Here is a 16785-nt window from a genome sequence, read left to right as displayed (position 1 = left end):
CTAGGATGTCAATCTTTATACATTCCATTTCATTTTTGACAACTTCCAATTTTCCTAGACTCATACTTCATACCTTTCATGTTATGATTATTCATGGATGTTTGCAGCTGTTTCTCTTCAGTTTGAGTCATGCCATGTCAGCAAATGGAGGTCCTGAAAGCTTTACTTTATCCATATCATTAAAGTTAGTTTTACACTGATGAGGCAGCTCTTTCCCAGTCATATTTTGAGTGCCTTCCAACCTGAGGGACTCATCTTCTGACACTGTATTGGACAGTGTATCAGGGCTATTCATAAAGTTGTCCAGTAATGTATCAGACAGTGTTTCTCTGCTATTTGTAAGGTTTTCCCTGGTCAATTCTTTGAGAAGTGGATGGCCACTTCCTTCTTCCAAGCCTGTCTCAGGCTGGAAACTCCACTGAAACCTGTCCACCATGGACAACCCTGCTGCCATTTGAAACACTGGTGGTACAGCCTCCAGTCTCATAGCAACACACAAGCCACCACAGTAGGATAAACTGACAGTCAAGTTAGTCTCCCTTAGCTGTTCCACACTCTCTGCCCACTTCCTGGCCTTTCTCCTATCTGTTCCGGCCATTGGCCCTGGGTTCTTTCCACTACTTCCTGCCTGGGTAGGATATCTCCCTCCCCTTACCTGGATCAGGCCATTGGCCCTGACTTCTTCCTGATGCTTCCTGCCTTGGGTGGGGTCTCTCCCATTCTTTACCTTTGTTAAATTTGCCAGTGGTTTGTCAATTTTATTAATCCTTTCAAAGAATCAACTTCTAGTCTTACTGATTCTTTCTATTGGTTTTCTTTTTTCTGTTTCATTTATATCTGCTCTAATATTATAAGGAGCTCTGATGCTATAGTGCTTAAGGCATTTGGCTGTTAACCCAAAGCTCAGTGGTTCGAACCCTCCAGCTGTTCTTCAGAAAAAAAGATAAGGCCGTCAGCTTCAGTAAATATTTACAGCCTTGGAAACCCAGTGGCGGTTGCTGTGAGTCAGAATCATCTCAATGTCAGTGAGTTTGGTTTTTAGGAATCTTTATTATTTTCTTTCTTCTGGTGCCTGTAGGATTTTTGTTGTTCTTTTTCTAACTGTTGGAGATGTTGGGTTAAGGTGTTGATTCTGGTTCTTCTTTTTTGATGTGTGCATTTTGCTATAAATTGTGTTCTGAGGATTGCTTTTGCTATATTCTAAAGATCTGAGCTTGTTGTGTTTTCATTCTCATTTGATCAAGGAATTGTTTAATTTCATTTTTTATTTCTTCTATTACCCAGTAGTTTTTAAGCATGGTGTTACTCAGTTTCCGTGTATTTGATTTTTTTTTTCCCCCTTGATTTTCTTGTTGTTGATTTCTAATTTTATAGCATGTGATCAGAGAAGATGCTTCATAGTGTTTCAATATTTTAAAATTTATTGACACTTGCTTTGTGGCCTAACATACAGTGTATGCTGGAGAATATTCCATGTGCACTGGAAAAGAATGTATACTGTGTTGTTCTTGGTGGAATGCTTTGAATACTTTTATGAGGTCTAGTTGGTTGATTGTGTTGTTTATGTTCTGTATCTTTGTTGAGTTTTTTTCTAGTAGTTCTGTCCTTCATTGAAAGTGGTGTATTAAAGTCTCTCTCTATTATTGCAGAGTTATCTGTCTCTTTTCAATTCTGTTACTGTTTGATTTATGTACATTGGGGCTCTTTCATTGGGTGCATAGATATTTACTATGGTTAAATGTTCTTGTTTGATTGACCCTTTCCTCATTATATAATGTCCTTCCTTGTGTCTTTTGCTGATTTTTGCCTTAGAGTCTATTTTAATAAAATTAATATTGCTACTTCTGCTCTTTTTAATAACCATTTGCTTGATATATGTTCTTAAATCCTTTGTTTTTAGCTTCTATTTGCCTTTGTGTCTAAGGCGTGTCTCCAGTACACAGCATATTCACAGGTCATGTTTTCTTATCCCTTTTGCTATTCTCTCTCTCTTGACTGGTGCATTTAATACATTTACACTTAGTGAAATTATTGACAGGTATCTTGATTTTCTTGTGTTGTTATAACAGAAATACCACAAATGGATGGCTTTAAAAAACAGGAATTTATTCTCTTGTAGTTTTGGAGGCTAGAAGAGTAAATTCAGAGTGCCAGTTCTAGGGGCCAAGTAAAGGCCCCTCAACCTTGAGCTTCAGCTCTGCCTCTTATTCTAGGCCACTGGAGCTGGAGGCTTCTTGTAACTCAGGCATCTGCTGACTGCTGAGGCTGATGAACCCAAGATTGGCAAGTAGAATGGCACAATCCCATACAGGCATGTGGCAGACCACTGGTTCAAGTCTAGGAAAAAATCTCAAGATTGGAAGGCAACATGGCACACAACTGGATGAACAAGACTCGGCCAAATACAGGATCCAGATGTGCCAAAATAGCTTTCCCAAACTTCTCCTTTGATACTAGAAACAGGCCACACCCCAAAGGCAGCACCCTAGCTTGTCCCAAGAGATCCCACCATGAAGGTGATTACAATCTTATCATGGGAATTAACTACATCCAGCTGCCCAGCTACTCAAAACCATGGCCCAGCCAAGTGGACACATAACTACTACAATAGTTATGAATTTGCAGCTGTCATTTTGCTGTGCTTGTTTTTTTGTTTGATAGTTTCTTTGTTCAACTCTATGCTGAGCTCATTTTGTTTCTGGATTTTCTTATTTCTTTGTTGCTATTGCTTTAGTGCTTACTGAGACTTTATGATTTTCTTCTTTATTTTGGTTAGAAGTTTCATTAATTTTCTTTGAGATTACCCTGTAATTCATTATTATCTTCACAAGTTTAAAGCAGTCTGTTCTATCTTTATATTATTTTGACTTCCTCTCCATTTGGAAGTTCTGAAACTACATCATTTATTTCATCTTTTTGCTTTGTAGTTATCATCATTTACAAATTGATTATCTCTGGTTCTCTATTTTTAGTCATGTAAGTTTATTTGTTTATTTATTCATTCATTTATTTATTTGATACTTCTATATCTGGGTTGATTTCTAGGTGATGTTGTCATGTATCTTAATCTCCAGTTGTTGTCTGACATTGTTGGTTCACTGTCCAAAGGACTCCTTTCAGCATTTCTTAGAAGGTTGTTGTGATTTTTTAAAATTCTCTTAATTTCTGTTTATCTGGGAGTGTCTTAATTTCGCCATTGTATTTGAGGGACAACTTTGCTCGCTATATAATTCTTAGTTGGCATTGGCATTTTTTAAAGGGTTGTGTATGTTTGTGTATAATCATGACAGCATGGTTTCTGCCAAGAAATTTGAGCTTAGTCTTATTAGTTCTCCTTTGTAAGTGACTTTTCATTTTTCCTAAGCTGCTTTCAGGATTCTTGCTTTGTCTTCAGTATTGGAAAGTTTGATTATGATATGTCTTGGTGGTTTTCTTTTTTTTTAATTTTTTATTTTGAGAGTTTGTTTTACATTCAATATTGCATGTACATTTAGTTCACTCCCCATTTACCATCCCCAACCCTAACCCAGTCTCCTCCCCTCCCTGCTCCATAACTCACTCCCTGTGCCCCTCATAATCATGCATTTCTGTGTGTCTTGCATTTTCTCCATGTGAGTGTTGCCCATCTGGTGCCCCATGGGATGCATTTCCATGGAGTATGTGGGTGCGCCACCCTGGTTTGAGTGGTCTGTGTGTACCTCTTGTTTACTGTTGGGCTGAGAGCCAGCCCCTGGGAGTGAGTCTTATTCCAGGCCCAGAATGTATCCCAGGAGCATAGTATTGGGGGTCTCACCAGACCCCATCTGACCAGTAATTCTGGCCATTATTGAGTTTTTGGATTTTGTTCTTGGTGGTTTTCTTTTGAGATCTATCCTATTTGGGCTTCATTGAGCTTCTTGAATGCATATCTCCTCGTTTTTCAAGACATGAGGAAAATTTACTTCCAACAAATCAACAATTTTCTTAGTGCTTTTCCTTTGTCTCTTCCTATCCTGGAATTCCAACCACACATAAGATATTCCTCTTGCTAGTGTCTCACATAATTCTTAGGCTTTCTCCATTTTTCCCATTCTTTTTTTGGATTGTTCCTCTAATAGATTAGTGTTGAGATAATTTTTCTTCAGTCTCACAAATTCTGTGTTCTATTGATTCAGTTCTACTCCTTTGTCTTTCCTATGTGTTATCTATTTTCAAAATTTTGGTATTAATCTTCTGGGTTTCTATTTGCTATTATTGTATGATTTCTACTTTACAATTTATTTAGTCAATTTGTTCTCTTTTTTTTTTTTTAATTCTTCTAGAGTTTTGTCTGTGTTTTTCTTGATTTTGTCTGTGGTTTCCTTGAACTTTCTCTCAATCTATTGAAGGTACCTGTGATGGTTATGTTTGTTTGTCAACTTGGCTGGGCCTGGGGGAGTGGCTGGGAAGCTGGTGGTAGTATTCCCCATAATGAGACTGGCAATCATCTCTATGGTGGGATCTACCACAAGCAGCTGAGTAGCTGCCTTTCGGTAAGTGGTCTGCTTCCCGTATATAAGCAGGAGCTTTGGGAATGGTTTCTAGCCTATGGCATGCTTGGACCTTGCATGTAGCCATGTCATTGCTCAGCAGCCTGCCATGCTCTGCTGACCTTGGGACTTACAATGGACTTAAGTTAATGGCCTGCCATGTGGTTTGGTGACATTGGGACTGTGACTTTTTACTTGTCAACCTTGGGGCTTCTTAGCCTCAGCAGCCAGCAGCTGAGTGAAGAAACGCCTCTAGCTCCAGTGGGCCAGGAGCAGGAGGCAGAGCTGGACCCCAAGGTTGAGGGGCTTTCACCTATCCCCTAGAGCCTGGCACTTTGAACTTGGACTTAAAGCCTCCAAATTGTAAGAATAAACTCCTGTTTGTTAAGGCAATCCCATTTGTGGTATATTTCTTGTCAGAGCCACACTAGGTAACTGGAACAGTACCTAAATATAATTGTCTTGGATTCCTTATCAGGTAGTCACAATAGCATTCCTTCCTCCAGAGAATTTTCCAGCTGTATATTTTAGTCACTTCTTTGAGTCATCTTGTCCTGTTTATTTGGTGATTTAAAGTTATCTGTTGTCTCAAAACACTGTAGTGTTATCATATTAATTTGTTGACTTGGGGTTTGCTTCACCTTTTTTGTTTTGCTTTGCTTTGGTATATCCAACAATAGGGTGGGGGTGTTACTCTGGTCCCTAGGCTGGCCACACTGGGGCACTCACTACATCTCTCTATTTGGGTTTAGTAGCAGCTGGAAGAGTGAGCACAAGTCTCTGATCAATGGTTGTACAGAGCAGCTGAGGGCAGGCTGGGTAGGTGTTGGCCACCATCTATCATTGATCTATTGGTGTGGGAGTGGGTGGTGCACTCACCCAGTAAATAGGGGAGCAGGTGTGGTTGGTATAGCTAGGTGGGGTTACTGGCTCCCAACTGCTGGAAAAGATAGAAAGAAATAAAAATGTACCGTGGCAGTTAAAGTTGTCTGTCAACTTGGCTGGGTCATGGATTTGAGTGGCTGGACAGCTGGATGTAGTTATTCTCCATGATAAGACTGTACTTACCTTCATGTTAGAATTTGCTGTGAGCAGCTAGGGAGAGGAAACAAAACTGAGAAGAAGAAAACAAAGATTAAAAAAAAGAAAAGAAAGAGAGAGGAAAAAAAAAAAAAAAACTGTCACAAGTGTTAGCCACCAAACAGCTGCAACAGAAACATGGAGCTCACTCACGGGGGTTGGGGGGGGCAGTGTGCACCACCATCCACAGAGGATTATGGGAAAGTGCTGCTGACCATGGAGATGGTAGCAGGCACTTGCTCCCTGAGTTCAAAACAAAAAGGGGGTGGAAGGGTGGAGAAGAAGAGAAAAGAAATGAAAGAATTGGAAAACAAGGGGGAGAAGAGGGAACACCTAAGAAGAAGGAAGGAAGGAAGGAAGGAAGAAGCACAGTATTGACAAAAGTGCCAGCCATCAAACACAGTTCATAGGAATGTAACCTCACTCCACTTGAGAACAGGGAGGGGTGGGGGCCATTGCTGCTAACAATATGGGCAGTGGGGGAGGGTCTCCCACTTTTCTGGATATAAACCAAAAAAAAAAAAGGAAAAGGAAGGAAAAAAAAGAGAAAAGGAATAAAGCCAATGAAAAGGGGGGAAGACAGAAAAACTAAGCAGAAAGATAAAGAAAAAGAGAAAAAGTAGCAGCATAGCACTTGCAGTGAAGAGAGTTTGACTGACTGCCTGGGATGGCTGTGTCTCTGGTCACTAGGAGGTTGTACATGGTAAAAGAGGAAGTCACACTTCTCTGGTTGCCTGATTGTCAATATGGGTGCTAGTGTAGTCCTGGGCAAATGGAGGTGATTACCTAGTTCTTGCTCTGATCAGAATGCTGTTTGCAAGAACTCAAAATGGCTGCACTGTGTCAGTGGGCAGTTTTTTCTCCTTGTTCACTGCTCTCATTCAATCTGTTCCTCCTATCAGTATTTGATCTACTTCTTTATTCTTTCTTTTGAAGCTCTGGGATCTACGATTGTCATCCAAAGCCATTTTCCTTGTTTTCTCAAATCTTTGTTGTAGAGGGTCTGAATATTGTACCTGCCCAGTACACCATCTTGGATCCTCCTCTTCCACTGTCATTAATTTTTATCTTCCTAAGTTTGAAACACCAGCCACTCCTCTGAAGGAAGTTTGGGCAATCCTACTTCTGTAGTGATACTTCCTCGGAAACCCAAGGAGGGGTCGCTATGAGTCGGGGCTGACTTGATGGCACATAACAACAACAACAAGTTTGAAACAGTCCATTCTACTGTTATATTGTCTTGACTTCCTCTCCATTTGTAATTATACCATTTATTCCCCCTTTTTGATTTGTACTTATTATTGTTTACAGATTGACACCTCTGGTGCTATATTTTCAGTCTTTAAGCTTATTTTAATTTTGAGAATTATTTTTCTGGCTTTGTTTCCAGGTGATTTTGTCATGTGTCTTAATCTCAGGTAGCTGCCTGCCATTGTTGGTTCTCTGTCCAAAGGACTTGCTTTAGCATTTATTGAGAGATTGGTCTGATTTTTACAATTTCCATTAATTTCTCAAACTCAAAAGAACTCACTATTGTCGACTTGAATCCAACTCATAGTGACCCCTCCTTGGGTTTCCAAGGAGGTATCTCTACAAAAGTAGCTTGCTCAGTCTTCCTTCCAAGGAGTGGCTGATGGGTCTGAACCTCCAGCCTTCTGGTTAGCAGTTAAATGCCTTAGGCACTATGCCACCAGAGCTCCCCATTGGTTTCTACTTGTCTGGAAATGTTCTAATTTCACCATCATATTTGAGGGACAGTTTTGCTGGATATGTAATTCTTGGTTGCCATTTTTTTTTCTTTCAAGGCTTTATATATGTCATACCATTGCCTTCTTGCCTGCATGGTTTCTGCTGAGAAATCAGAGCCCAGTCTTATAGTTTCCCTTTGTAGATAACATTTGGTTATTCCCAATCTGCTCTCAAGATACTTTCTTTGTCTTTGGTTTTGGAAAGTTGGATAATGATATGTCTCAGTGATTTTCATTTGGGGTATATCTTGTGTGGAGTTCATTGAGCTTCTTGGATAAATATCTTTTCATTTTCCATGATATTAAGTTTTCTGCTGATAAGTCTTGGACAATTTTCTCTGTGGGTTTTTGTTTTGTTTTTACCTCTCCTGTTCTAATTCCACTCACATGTAAATTTTTCCTCTTGATATTGTCTCACATGCATAGGCTTTCTTCATTCTTTTTTCTGATTTTCCATGCAAATTGGTGTCAAGAGATTTGTCTTCTAATTCACCAATCCATTCTTCAATTGATTTCATTTTACTCTTTTGTCCTTTCAAATGTGTTCTCTATCTTCCTAAATTTATGTTAATCTTCTGGATTTTTCATTGCTGTTTTTCATATGCTTTCTAATTGTCTATTTACTTTGTCATTTTACTTTTTTGTTGTTTTCCTGAATTCTTCTAAGGTATTGTCTGTATTTTCCTGGATTTTGTTTGTGGTTCCCTTAAGCTCTTGGAAGGCTATATATATGTGTGTGTGTGTGTGTGTGTGTGTGTATATATATATATATATGTCTGTTTTGAATTCCTTTTCATATAAAAGTTCTTCCTCAGAGAAGTTTTCTGGGTCTTTATTTTGGTCACTTGCTTGCACCATCTTATTCTGTTTCTTTGTTTGATTTGAAGTTGTCTCTGAGACATTTTGGAATTGGTGTATCTATTTGTTGATTATGTGCTAGTTTTTTTCACCCTGATTTTTTTTTTTTTTTTTTCTATATCCAGGTAGGCAGGGTGGGTCTGCTTCTTTGGTCAGTATTTTGGCAGCACTGGGGTGCTCCCTAACTGTCTCCATATGGGTGGAATTACTTGTGGTAATGAGGGCACAGTTCTGTTTGCTGATTTCTGTTCTCTCTTTGACAAGCAGCTACAGGCAGGGTGAGCAGGTATTGCCAACCATCTGTCATTGATCCAGTGGTGCAGATGCAGGTGGTGCCACTCACTTGTTGGGTGGGGTGGTAGGTGTAGTGGGTGTGGCTGACTAGTGGGGAAACAATGTCCATGACTGCTGGATGGGGTGGAGGAAAAAAAAATTGAGAGGATGAGAAAAAAAGATGAGGAAAAATAAAAGCAGAAGAGCAAGAAGGAAAAATAAATAAAATGAGAGAAAAAAATAGTTAAAAGGAATAAAACAAGGCACTAATGTAGCTGTGGTCAGATGGCACCAATGACAGCAGATGGCTGTCTCATAATCTATGGGATTGCGTGCCAGCAGGCAGGCACTTGGTATGTGGTCCACATGTGTATGCATCTCTGACAACAGAGGTCATGGGGGCACATATCTTGTGTTCTGCTACAGCATGACCTGTTAATCACATAGGAACTGATGGTGCACTGACACTTGGGGCATGGTATGGGGGCTGCTGGTGGGGGGAGGTGGCCCTAGAAAGGCAGGTGAGTGAGGGGACAATGTCCCTAGTCACTGGGTTGGTGGGGGCAGGAGGAGAGCTCATTCCTAGTCACCAGGAAGGTGTAGGAGAGAAACCAAGAAAAAGTACCTCGCTAGTTGCAGTTCACTGACATAGGCCTGGTACATTTCTAGACAAGCACAGTGGATTATCCAGTCCCTGCTCAGACTCAGTTGAGTGAGGGGCCACCTAGAAATCATCATCTCCAGTTGCCAGCCCACAAGACTTTCCTTTCATGTGGGCCCTCAACCCAAATGACTAGTGTTCATTGGTAGATGATTGTTTCATCCCCCTTCACTGGTTCCCTCTTCGCTTTGCAATCACCTGTGCCACTAGAATTTTCTCCCTGCACCTTCTTTCCCAGATCCAGCTCATATTCTGCTCACCATTTTTTCCACTCTGGGCCTGTCCACAGTATCTCAGTCCCAATGTGGATTCCATGAAGTTGGTTTCTCCTTGCCGGTGTATGATGCATTTTGTCTCAAAATGGCCACATTTCATGAAACCTCAGCTTTTCCTCCCTTCCCAGTCACTGTCCTTGCTCCATTTCCCTTTCCAACTGGCACTCAATCTCTTTATCCCCTTATTTGAGGCTCAGAGTTGCAAGATCATCATCTGTATCTGTTTCGCTTGGTTTTTCTGGTCTCTGTTGTAGAGGGATTGGACAGTGTGTCACCAGGACTCCATCTGGTCTCCCCCTATCTTCATATAGAAACATCTTTAAAGAGAACTTCAGGGAATGTATTTGGTTTAAGGCTTAAAGATTACCTCAGGGCTATAGTTTTTGGGATTAATCCAGCCTCAAGAACTCCAAAAAGTCTATCAGCATCTTTTAAATGCATTCCTTTATTGTGGTGTGGTTATTCTCTTCATTATGAGACCCATCTTCCCAAGGCTAAGACCAAGACCTGCCTTACCAACCTCCCTTGCAACTGAGTGCAAGCATGTGATAGGTTCCACTGCTTAGTTTCAGCCACACAAGACATATTTTTTAAGAAAATGGCGTGAGTAAGGAAATAACAAGTCAAGCCCAATTTTACTTGCATAGGTAATTGTAAGGCTTAAATTTGGTGATATATATAGAATAATTAAAACAGTGCCTTGCACACTGCAACCACTTATTATTATTTGCTATTATTATTCTTAAAGGAATAGTGGCAGCTTCTAGCAGTCTTTGGGGTATCAAGAAACATCCTTAATTAATCATAAAAACTAGCTTCAGAGCTTTCATACCTATTGTATACAATTTCAAATAATCCAAAAAGTATTTTAAAGTAGTCCATTTATCATCCTGTATCAGCCAAAAATCTTCATCAAATATATATAAAACACACAAAGCCATCTAAAGACATCATCCTGCAGCTATATACTGGTAAACATCACTGATAGATCAACAAATAAAGAAACAGATCAAGTTGTTTAGCATGACCTATAGGAAGTTGACAGATTTGATGTGATTTCAGTACTGGTGTCAAATGCTAGATCCATATTTTCATGTGTGGCCAGCAGCAGAAGGACATGGCCAACCTTCACAAATGGCATTTATCCCCTCAAGGATTAAAAGAGGAGCAGGGAGAAAAGAAAATACACATCTAAATTTGGGGCTAAAAACCAAACCCATTGCCATCGAGTTGATTCCAACTAATAGTGATCCCCTTTGGGTTTCCAAGGTGGTAAATCTTTACGGAAGTAGATTGCCCAGTCTTCCTTCCACGGAGTGGCTGGTGAGTTTGAACCACCAACCTTCTGGTTAGCAATCAAATGCCTTAGGCACTAGAAACAGGGATCTCATTTCCCCCACCTCCCATCAAGGTTTTGGATTAGTTGTAGCTGTGAATAATGTGAAACAAGAAGAGTCCTTCTTTCTTTCTTCTTCTTTTTTTAATGAATTACCACCTTGCAAGTGTAAATACCTAAAAAAACATGAAATAAAGTATGTATTTTTATATACTCAACATATCTGTACAAAGAGGTTAATTTAGTATCTATTTTACTGGATTTTGATATATATTACATAAATTAATAAAAATATAAAGCTGTGAGAGCAATGCCTGGCATATCATTGTTTGCATGTTTCTTAATTGACCTGGTTTTTGGTCATACATTTTTTTTAAAAAATAATTAATTAATTAATTTTTGCAGTGTTTCCTCCCCTCCCTGCCATTCCCCTTTGCTGTTCTGAAAATGCTTGCAATTCAATGGCTTGTGAGGAAAAGGGCACTTCATGAAAAGACAACCAGGGAAAACCATGAGAGTGAAGCTTTTGGCTGGTTGGCAGGAAAGACTGACAGTTGGAACTTACTCACCAGCTCTAAGGGAGAAAGACCTGGAGATGTTACTCCATAAAGACTAACCAAACCAAATCCACTGCCATCAAGTCGATTCTGACTCATAGCAACCCTGTAGGACAGAGTAGAACTGCCCCATGGGGTTTCCAAGTTTGTAAGTCTTTATGGAAGCAGACTGCCTCATCTTCCTCCCCATGGAGTAGCTGGTGTATTCAAACTGCTGACCTTTTTAGTTAGCTACTCTGGTAGCATAGTGCCTAAGGCACTTGACTGCTAACCAGAGGGCTGGCAGTTCAAACCCACCAGCCACTCCTTGGAAGGAAGGTTGGGCAATATACTTCCGTGAGTCCGTAAAGACTGCAGGCTCGAAAACCCTGTAGGGCAATTCTGTTCTGTCACATGGGTCTGCTTTGAGTCAGTAATGACTGGTAGCACAGTGCCTAAGGCATTTGACTGCTAACCAGAAGACTGGCATTTCAAACCTACCAGCTGCTATGCCGATAATTCCTAATGACTTACCGCCTAAGAAACTCAACAGGGGTTGCTATGGCTCCTTGGCAGTGAGTGTGGGTTCTTTTTTGTTTGTTTGTTTTAACAGTATCTTTGAAACTAAAGTTGCTCCCCTTCATCTTTCCAGACATTGTAGGAGAGGTTGCCAAAGAGAAGCAGCAGGCAAAGGCCTTGTTGTTGTTGTTGTGTGCCGTTGAGTCATCTCCGACTCATAGCAACTCCTCCTTGGGTTTCCGAGGTGGTATCTCTACGGAAATGTTGTTGTTGTTGTTATGTGCCGTTGAGTCGGACCCGACTCATAGCAACCCCTCCTTGGGTTTCCAGGCAGTATCACTACGGAAGTAGATTGCCCCATCTTCCTTCCGAGGAGTGGCTGGTGGGTTTGAACCGCCAGCCTTCTAGTTAGCAGTCAAGTGCCTTATGCACTAGGCTACCAGGTTGCTTAATCTTCCTTCCGAGGAGTGGCGGGAGGTTTGAACCACCAACCTTCTGGTTAGCAGTCATGTGCCTTAGGCACTGTGGGACCACCAGAGCTCCCAGCAGAGGCCTTAAGGGTGCTTATCACATGCCAACCTGCTTGAGGCTGAATCTACCCACTACAATGCGTGCGCTGGGCAGTGCCTTCCTTACTCACCTCAGGCCAGTGATGCTGCATTCCCTGTAGCCTTATGAGCAACAATATTTAGAGTCTGAACCAGAGTCTGACTGTCTCATAGAATCCAGGAGTGTAACACAGGGAGGTCTTCCCATGTGTGCCTAATGCTAAGCAAGTTTCTGAATTAAATCTCAAAATGAGAAATAACTCCTATTTGTGCTTTCATGCTGATGGAGAATCATTTTGAATCTATTTGGATAGCTTTGATTTGTCTACCTTATATATGTTCTTGTTACCACAAGATTTCTTCCTTTACCATCATAGGTCTGCTTACTTCTGCTCTTCAAATGCCATTTTGTTTACTCACTGTGGTCATCCTTTTCTGCAAATGTTGTCTCAGCATTAAATAGGCCCCTCTGTGGCTCCCTAGCAAGTCACTTAGTAAATTATCTTTTAATAAGAACTACATAGACTTATGGGAGGTCTGGTGGTGTAGATATCAAGAAGTTTAATTCAATTGCCTCTGTAAAGTAACTATTGACTATTACAACACAGTTCTAAAAGTGCTATTATAAATCATGCCAATAAGAAAGAAAGTAAAAAAGAACATAAAGAAACAAGAACATCTACAACTCTCCAAATAGTTCCTATTTAGAAGGACATAGCACAGAAATAAAAGAAGAAAAGATAAATGCCAAAGAGTCACATCAACCTATGAGGCAAACCAGAGTCTAAATCCCCTATTATTCTGAGAATTACAGAAAATGCTCCAGGCAATCAAAACTTTACCTGAGATAAAGAGAAAGAATATATAAAGAGGACCATCTTTTGAAGAAATACTACAAATGACAGACAATATGTAACTCCTCAAGGTCCATTCTGCTCTTACCTTCTTTGTTAAAGAGAAAAATATTTAAGCTGTACTCAAATTTCCAACCTCACAAAAGAAGAAATTGAAGGCTAAGATATGAAAAAAAAATTATTAAGAAAGTATACGACTATAGTAGTTCAAGTTTCCAAGGCTAGCTGAATGAAAATGTTAAGATGTCAGAAACCTAAAGATAAGAAAATGTTTTCCTGCTTTTATTCAGAAGAGGTAAGAAAAGTATTTTTTTGAAAGCCACTGTTTATCTTTATGCTGATTCTGGACAAATTGTTAATGGGTTATTTAGCCCATGGGTTGAGAGTACTTAGAAAGGAAAGGATTAACCACTGGGAATCATAAGGTGTAAAGTGAGAGAGAACAAAAATGATCCTCGGAAGGAAGGTTGGGCAATCCTACTTCCGTAGTGATACCGCCTCGGAAACCCAAGGAGGGGTTGCTATGAGTTGGGGCCGACTCGACGGCACATAACAACAACAAAAGAGATTAAAAGGAAAAATTGTGAAAGCCTCTTAAATAGGTCAAAAAGATTACTGATGTCTTCTACAAAAAAAAAAAAAAAAAAATAGGCAGTGTCTAGCACATCCTTCCAGGATATCTGATTTGATGGGGTTTTTGTGCCTTTCATTGTCTTTAAGTTATTTACAACTCTGTAAGTTGTAAACAACTGGTAGAATGCAAAGTATTTTTGACCAGAGACATATAAATGAATTTTTTCTGATGGAGGTTCAATTCATTTCCCTCCCCCATTTTGGAAGAAGTAAGTTTTACATCTATGTAACAAATTTCCTTTAGTATTCCTGATGCCCTTGTCAAAGAGAAAAAAATAATAACAGATATGTTACTTTGATTTTATGGTTTTTCTTATCCACAAAACCAAATTATTAGCCAGGTCAGAGACCATCTAACTCAATGCCCATCAGATCCTACTCATAGCGACCCCTCCTTGGGTTTCCAAGGTGGTATCACTACATTATCAGTTGATCTCAGTAAAAGGGGAAGGTCAGGGTTCAATCAGTCATGTTAAGATTAGCCAGTGGTTGATCTTCTATGCATCTCCTTTCTCTTCTCTTTATAAGCCTCATTGTAACTAGCCTACTGTAAGCCATTTGCTTTATTTTTGAAATCAGAATGGTCTCCCTACATAGAATAATTCCTCAGAATTAACCTTATGTTTCAATTTCTTTGAGTTTTGATATTGAACAGTTTCTGGTGTCAGAACAAAACCCAAAGAATATCACTGAGTTCCCCATTTTTGTTGAAAAATCAAGTAAGACACCAAACATGGGCCCTTTGTGCCCAATTGTTCCTTCACCATGGCTGGGGAATTTGATGTATCTCTCCTGGGTTTGAACTCCATTCCTTTTGTGTTAAACTCTCTGGGCTTATATCTGAGCAGTTATAGACATCCTTTCCCTGGTAAGTTACCCTCTTGTGCTGTTTGGGGAGCTGGTTTCCCATCTGCTCTGTCCTTTTCTTTCCACCTTGAGGAATATCTGTTTGGCACTGCTGTTTCCTAATAAGTTTTCATTTGCATTATTTGAGTATTTTCCTGGACAGGTTTCAAAGGATATTAAACTGGGTTCAATAAAGAGAGTCAGATTAGATCCAAGAGAAGCCTCATATAATTTTATTTGAATAGTTTCTTTGCACTGAGTTCAAGAAAAATTAAACTAGGTTCAAGAGAGGCCTCAGGAAGTTCTTAAAATGGATCAACCTCCTGAAAACAGAAGAACTAGGTAGTGTCCAGCTACCACTTGCTGACCACTCTGATAGGGATCACAGTAGTAGGTCCAGGATAGAGTTGAGGGAAATGTAGAACAAAACGTGTAATAAAAAAAGACACGGCTTACTGGTCTGATGAAAACTGATGGAACCGTTAAAGTTATGGCCCTTCAAGTAGGGAACTGAACTGAACTCCTGTGACTCAACTTTCAGCCAAACAATATGCCTATAAGGTGAACAGCAATACCAGGAGGGTAGGCACTCATTAGAAAAATCAACCATATGAGATCAAAAGGGCAGCATTTAGTCAGGGAGAGAGCTAGGAAGGCAGTGGGGGATGATGAGGAGGAGGAAAAAAAAAGAGGTGAGCAAAGGGAAAAGGTGGACACAGGGAGGAAGTGGGAAGAATGCTATTGCAGTGTGGCGATTGCAATGAATGTCCCAAGACAGAATGTGTATGGATTGTTGAGTGGAAAACCAATCTGTAAACTGTCAACCAAGTCACAATTTTTTTAAAATACATTTTACTGAAATATAATTTATTACAGTGAAATACACATAACTAAAGCGGCATGGGTCAATGCACTTTTTTTTATTTTTCACACTGTTCCCTCCCCAAGACACAATTTTGAAAATTAAATAACAAAAGAATTACCTATGTGGGGTCAAACTGACAACAAGAAATTGAAAGTTTAGGTAAGATGTTTAGGAGCCAATGAGTTTATCTTAATGGTGGTGGAATAATTTGGAAAAGGATAGTGAGAATGCTTGCCCAAATTGAACAATGTAATCAATGTCACTGAATTGTACATAAGGAAATTGTTGAATTGGTGTATATTTTGCTAGGTATATTTTCACCTAAATAAATAAAATAATAGTGAAAGATAAAATGGGTCAACCTTACTGAAAACAGCAGGGCAGAGGCCAGGCCAAGAGGCCAAGGGCCAGAGAGGCATACCTGAGGGCATAGCAGAGGGGAGGGAGGCTGTCCTGATTGAAGAACTGTATCCTGAGTTCCTGAACCTGAATTGTAGCCTCTTATGTCCCTTAAACCCCATAATTGTAAGGATTGTCCATGACTTCTTTGTGGCTATTACAATGAATTATTGAACTCAGCAGAGAAGTAGTAAGTGCCGTGGGAGGGACGGCTGGTGTCAGAATTGGTAAAAAGCTTGGAGGGTAGTGGCATGACTGGCCTCATAGAAATCAGCTTTGGGCTATTGGTGTTGATCCTTCTCTCTCCCCTTTGTGAAGTTACAGAGGGTCAGAAGAAGATGCCACCTCCATGACCTTTTTTCAGTTAGATTGGGAAAAACTATGGAACATAGTAAAATTTTGAATAAAAACTTAAGACTATTTAAATGAACTTTACTTCAACAATAATTATGTTTTCTGGTATATAGTTTAAAAATAATTTCAAGATTTTTAGGTAATTTACTGATACTAAATTGAGTTAATGGATATTCATTATAATTTGTTTATATAATTTTCCTTTTTTGTCAGAGAAATAATATAAATTTAAGTCTGTTAATGAATGTGTTCTTTATTTTATTTATTTTTTTTTTTGCCACTTTAGTAAGTTGTACTATGTGCGTGACTAGGGAAAATTTTGTTATGTGTATTTGTAAGTCTACTGGTCTGCTTAAAAGACTTGTGTAGGACCTGGGAGGCGGGGCAAGATGGCAGACTAGGCAGAAGGATTGCACAGACCCTCTTCAACAAAGAAAAGGGAAACCAATTAACACAGACACAGAAGATAATCTTGGACCCCTGAGCCTTGAA

Source organism: Orycteropus afer, unplaced genomic scaffold, assembly GCF_000298275.1.
Source record: "Orycteropus afer afer isolate SDZICR_OR568_19922 unplaced genomic scaffold, OryAfe1.0 scaffold00013, whole genome shotgun sequence".
NCBI lineage: Eukaryota > Metazoa > Chordata > Mammalia > Tubulidentata > Orycteropodidae > Orycteropus > Orycteropus afer.
The sequence above is the reverse complement of the archived record's forward strand: the minus strand, read 5'-3'. Positions refer to the sequence as shown.